The sequence below is a fragment of the Hibiscus syriacus genome, unplaced genomic scaffold (genome assembly GCF_006381635.1).
Source record: "Hibiscus syriacus cultivar Baekdansim isolate YM2019G1 unplaced genomic scaffold, ASM638163v2 tig00110647_pilon, whole genome shotgun sequence".
Taxonomy (NCBI): Eukaryota; Viridiplantae; Streptophyta; class Magnoliopsida; order Malvales; family Malvaceae; genus Hibiscus; species Hibiscus syriacus.
In genome coordinates this window covers 1,623,356-1,629,764 of record NW_024062811.1, presented here as the reverse complement: position 1 = coordinate 1,629,764, position 6,409 = coordinate 1,623,356, and positions in this window count along the sequence as shown.

The following is a 6,409-nucleotide window of genomic DNA, read 5'->3' as shown; positions in this document are numbered from 1 at the left end:
TATATAAGAACATATGGACAGAGGTGGGTATACGGACTACCCGCGGGTTTTGACAGTGCAGGCTTAAACGGAGCGGTTTAAAAAGCCCGCAATCATAGATGGATTTGAATTCTAAGGCCCGCGGTCCATCCATTTAATCTGCGGGTTAAATGGGCTTACCCGCGGCCCGTTAAATAAAAATAATTTTAAATGCTTTAAATGCAATAAAAAATAATGTTTTAACTTGTTACACCTTTAAAAATGATTCAGTAACTTGAAAAGTAAGGTAGCACCGTCAAAATAATAAATAATATTTAGATTTTATTTTAAATAGCCAGAAATGATTATAAAATAATATTTTTTTAAATTTTTTTAATCATTAATATATATATAACGATATAATTACTTAAACTCAAATTAAAAAAATCAATATTCACTTATATCACCAAATTGAAAAACAAATAAAACAATAATCACATTATACTTTTATAAAACTCGATTATTCAAGGCTATAATATGAAGACACAGAAGTGTCTGCAAGGAGAAATTCAAACAGAAAAATTCAATAGAGTCAAACATTATACAAATCTAACAATTTTTATTTTGTAAAAGCCTTTAAAAGTTGAAAAAGCATGTTTTCAATTTTTCTTTTACTTTTCTTTCTTATTTTTAATCCAAATATTACGTGTAATGTGATATCTTATTAGAATATCACGTGATTTTTTATAATTAAAGAACGAAATGGATAACATACTTCATAAAAAAATAAAGGTCAAAATTAAATAAAAAAATCTTTAAATACCAAAGTGATAATGATGTAAATTTTATAAGACTAAAACACTATATAAATCTTTTAATTTTTTTAAAATGAAGAATAATTTAATACATTGTAAATGAAAAAAAATATCAAGCAGCGGTAAAATTATGACAAATGCCCTAATAAATTTAAGAACTAGAATGATTATAAGTAACATCATATTTATAGGTAATTTATTTTCTTTTTCTATAAAATTCTTTAAGTTTATTTTCTCTAAAATTTATAAATTTTAAATTAAGCGGGCTACCCGCGGTTATACCCATTAAACCCGCGGGTTTAACGGTCCGGGCTAAAAAGCCTGATTTTTTATGTCCAAAGCCCGCACGGACTACGATTTAAACGGGTAACCCGCATGCCTTAGCTCATATACCCAGCTCTACATATGGAGTAGTTAGCCCATTGGTAAAGGCTTAATGGCACCGATGGTCATTGGTTTGAGGTTTGAAACCTCTAGATAGCATATTTTTAGAATTTGTTTTCCTTTACACATGTGGTGACACATGTAACCACTTGGTTGGTAGATAAAATTATCAAATTAAAATATTAAAATTAAGGGTAAAGTATAGTAATGGTCAGTGAACTTTTCTAAAGCTTTATTTAGATTATCTCAACTTTTAAAACTTGCAATACAGTCCCCCAACATTTAGTCCATTTGCAATATGGTCTCCCAACAGTTATTTTGGGGACCATATTGCAAACAGACTAAATATTAGGGGACCATATTGAAAATAGACTAAATATTAAGGGATTGTATTGCAAGTTTTAAAAGTTAGGGAACCTAAATGAAAGCTTTAAAAAAATTCAGTGACTATTACTATAATGTACCCTAATAATAATTGGAGATTTTTTTATTTGGATAATATTTGACGTGCTCGCTACAGTTATCCTTTTCCTCAACTGTTCTTCACCGACTTTTCTCCAACACAATCTTAATTGTGATGGGATTTTGTTACCATACTCAAACATTAGTACTTTCTCCCACCCTAACTTTGTTTTATTTTTTAATCAAAACAGAAAACTTTGTTTCAAGTACAATAATTCGACGCATTTAAATGTCTTAAATTTTGGGTTAATTATTTTGTTTACATTTCTCGTGCGAATATTTACATCTATCAAGTTTTATTTCAAAAGGTTGTTATAATTATGTAATATGTGAATCCCTAATTTATAAAATTACAAATCAAAATATCAAATCTAATACTGCTTAAATAAAAAATTGGTATTGTTGAGTTAATCGATCGATGGAATTGACCAAGAGGGGGGTGAATTGGCAATAAAAATTTTGATGGAAGCTTTTGCAGAAAATTGAAAAGATTTGCACAGCGATTTAGAGTGGTTCGACTTTCTCAACCAAAGTCTACGTCCACTACCTTAGTTATCCACACTAAGGATTTTCCAACAAATTCACTAATTTGTTCTTTCTTTTGAGGCCAAAGAGATAACCTTACAACTCCCTCAAGAATATACCTCAATTCTTGAGAACACTATATCTCAAAGAGAAGATTACAAATTTGCAAACTTACAAGGAAATCCTCACAAGGTAGATTGTTTGCACAATTCTAGAACAAAGAAAAGAACACTAAAAAATGAATACAATTGAGTACAAGTAGTGTTCTTGAAAGCAAAATGAATATTGAATGAAAAATAGGCTTGAAATGCTCAAACTTGAGGTTTGATGCTTTCTCTTTGATTCTCTCTTGATTCTTGTTTCTTGTGTTTTCTTGTTGTTGATCAATGGCTTCTAAGCTTGTTTAAATACACCTTCAAATGATTCTGAATGTTGGGGATGATTAGTGGAGTCAATAGAGTCGTTTAAATGTGAAAACAATTAATTAAATCATTGGGAGCGTCAGTGCATCGATGCATACCCAAGGTGCATCGGTGCATCAAGTGTAAAATTCAAATATTTTGACCGTTGGACCCTTAGTGCATCGGTGCACTAAGAGTGCATCGATGCATGAAATGCATTCTATGTTTCAAAATAGCCAGAGTGCATCGATGCATCAAATGCATTCGATGTTTTCATAAAACTCTGAGTGCATCGATGCATAGTATGTGCATCGATGCATGAAATGCATTCGATGTTCAATTTATTCCATGGTGCATCGATGCATGGATTGGTGTATCGGTGCATCACTTTGAAAAATTGATTTTAGGCTTGATTTTGGTTCAAAATACTTTGTGAAAATTGTTTCAAAAATATATTAAGTATAAAACACAATTTTACACATTTAGTAAGGTTTGAAATTGATCTTGAAGACTTGGAGTAATAATTTGATGTTCGGGTAATTAAATCGAAAATACTTAGAAAATCATTTGTAAAATCTTAAAATTAATTTATACTTAATTTGTTATATCGAAACATCAAAATGTTTTCAAAAATCTCCCCCTTTTTGATAGAACAAAACATGTGTGTAATTTTAAGATTTTCTTTGAAAAATTAAGTTTGAAATTACTCCCCCTTACTTTAACACTTCTTCCCTTTAAAACATTTTAACACTTTAACATTTCTCCCCCTTTTTGTTAAATCAAAAATACATAAAAATCGATTTAAACAAGGTTTTGAAAAACATATCCAATTGACATATATATATATAGCTTAAGCTGCTAAGATCAAAGATCAAAAGAGAGATTAGACATTAGTTTCATAATCAATATTCATAATCAATATTCATAATCAAATGTGAAATGACATAATTGGTCATAATGAACTAATATGATGCAAAAATTAAGAAACATTAAGCTCAAAATAATAATGTTAAAATCAAACCAAATATATATAATAAGTTCAGTCACCCAAGCATCCAAAACATAACTCCTGACAAATTCAAACATTTAAGGATCCAAAATAAACAATCCTGAAACATCAAAATCAATCCAAGTTTTAGAAAACCAAGAAAGCATAACAAGGAAACAAATCTACTCCATCGGAGGATCGGGAGGAGGAGGATAATGAGCTCGAACTTCAAGAGTAAGAGCGTTCATTCGTTCACGCATCTCCCACTGAAACTCAGTAATCTGAGACTACATGGAGGCAAACCTCAAATCAAACGACTCTAAGAAAGATCGAAAATATGGTGGCGTTTGATCTTCTTGTCGTGCTGGTTCCGGTGCAGGCTCTTCGTCTGGTACGATATCGTCGATATCTTGCATGAGCTGCTGAAATTATGGATCATCGTCAGCAGCTGGAGCCGGAGGAGGAGGAGTATGAGAAGAGCTAAGAGCAGCTCGTGAAGAACTCGCTCTCAGAGTTTGCTTACCGGGTCGAAAGACCCAAAGACTGATTTCCTCATCTTGTTTCCAATCCGCTTTCTTCAACGAGGTGAGATTGATTGGGTTTTAGAGAGGAATTGGATGGTCAAGAGAGACGTTTAGACCAAGTTTGATAAAAAGTTACTAAGAAGACATCCATAAACTAATGTTTCGACTTGTTTTGAGGGAACAATGTTTATGATATCCACTAGTTGACTAAAAATTATGTGGGGCAGATTTATTTTGTTTTTATTCTTGAGACAGTGCATCCACCATAAATCCCTAGCACGAAGAGTGGAGTACCTACCTCCGGATGGTCTAAACCACCAAGAGATCATCAAATGAAGAAAACGATCATGATGAGAACGTAGAGTACTAACACTAGCGTTTGGAACATAGGGATAATCCACAGTTTCATTTTCATTAAATAAACCTTCGTCATCTAACCCAAAACGGAAAGCTATAGTCTCGGGGTCGATATTAATATATTAGCCTAAAATATATGATCTAATTGCTATAGTCCCACATTGAGTTTGGTTTTGAATGCATACCACATTGGAGTAGAAAATGCGGACTAACTGATGATAGACGATAGGTTTGAGGTGAAACATTTTATCAAACTTCCAAGTTTTAAGAATCGAAAGGTATTCGAAGTCAATATCTATCATGGCTTGAAGAGAAGGAATACGCTCTTCCCAGATTCTATAGGATTGGAAAACATTTATGTACCTAAAGTACAAGTCGTCTCTACGACGTTCAGGCATATTAAAACAGGATCCTATAAGAGATGTAGGTGGAGGAGGAACGGGATTAGGAGGTTGGTTTGAACGAGAATGACTCGATGAAGTTCTAGGGCATTTGGGATTAGACATGGTTTAGGAATCGGAAAATGAATGAAACCTGCAATTTGAAACACATGTATGCACAATAATCAATCACAAAACTCAATTGAGTCCTTAATAATTCAAGGTTCTCTAAACCGAATCCTAATGGGCAAGGTTTTGAAAACTATTTGAAAATAATTTTTGAAAAAACATAATATGTATAGTATTCATGAAAACAACATAATTAAATCAAAAACATCAAATTTAAAAATTAAATTCATATTTTCAATTTTTTTTAATTTCAAAAATTCAAAAATTCTTTGAAAATTTGTGAGTTTTTGATGAAATTGGTTGTAAAATCTAGTTTGAAATTATCAAACAATCAATGCCCGATATAATGTTCATCCTAGAACTAATTAAGACTAGTCCTAAGATCAAAATATGATAAACTATAAGTTTTTAGAAAAATACCTTGAAAAATTCAGATCGATGAGAATGAGATGTTGTGTTGCACGATTTAATGATAGTAGTAGGATATAGAGATGAAAAGCTCAAAGATTCCGACAAATTTTCATTGATTTTGAGCAAATGGAGATTTAGAGAGAGAGGCGGCAAGGGAGTGTTTTTGAGGGTTTTGAAATAAAGAGAATCAGGGTTTTTAAACAAAACCCAATGGATGCATCGATGCACATTCAAGGCATGCATCGATGCACCTTTATGGTGTATCGATGCATATTCAAAGGGATGCATCGATGCACTGTTAAGTGTATCGATGCATGAAGCACGAAAATGACAAAAATCCATTTTAAACACTCAAAAATGCTAAATTAATTAGCTCTAATGGTATTGGCAACTCATATATTGAAAATTAATCATGTTCAATCAATCAAATTAATCCTTAAACAACATTTGAACATAAAATTAATTTTCACCAAAGAACATAAACTCACCCTAACTAATAGCAATGAATGCAATCAAAAATTACTATTATAAGCCTTTTTCATTTATACTTAAAAATGTTAAAATTATTTTAAACACTAAGTGAAGATAGGTCAGTTAAACCTAATTCTCTCCTAAGTGTCCAAAATCTTTCTTTGTCTAAAGGTTTTGTAAAGATATCCGCTAATTGATGCAAAGTATCAACAAATTCTAGAACTACATCTTCCTTAGCGACATGGTCTCTAATGAAGTGATGTCTTATTTCAGTATGCTTAGTTCTAGAGTGTGGATGGGATTTTTAGTGAGACAAATAGCACTAGTATTGTCACACTTGATAGGAATGTTACCTACTTTAATTCCATAATCAAAAAGTTGTTGTTTCATCCATAAAACTTGTGCACAACAACTACCAGCTGAAATATATTCCGCTTCAGTGGTAGATAATGCAACACAATTTTGTTTCTTTGAAAATCAAGAAATCAGCATATTTCCAAGGAATTGGCAAGTACCGAATGTGCTTTTCCTATCTAATTTGCATCCTTCATAATCCACATCAGAGAAGGCATGCAAGCTAAAACTAGAGTCTCTAGAATACCAA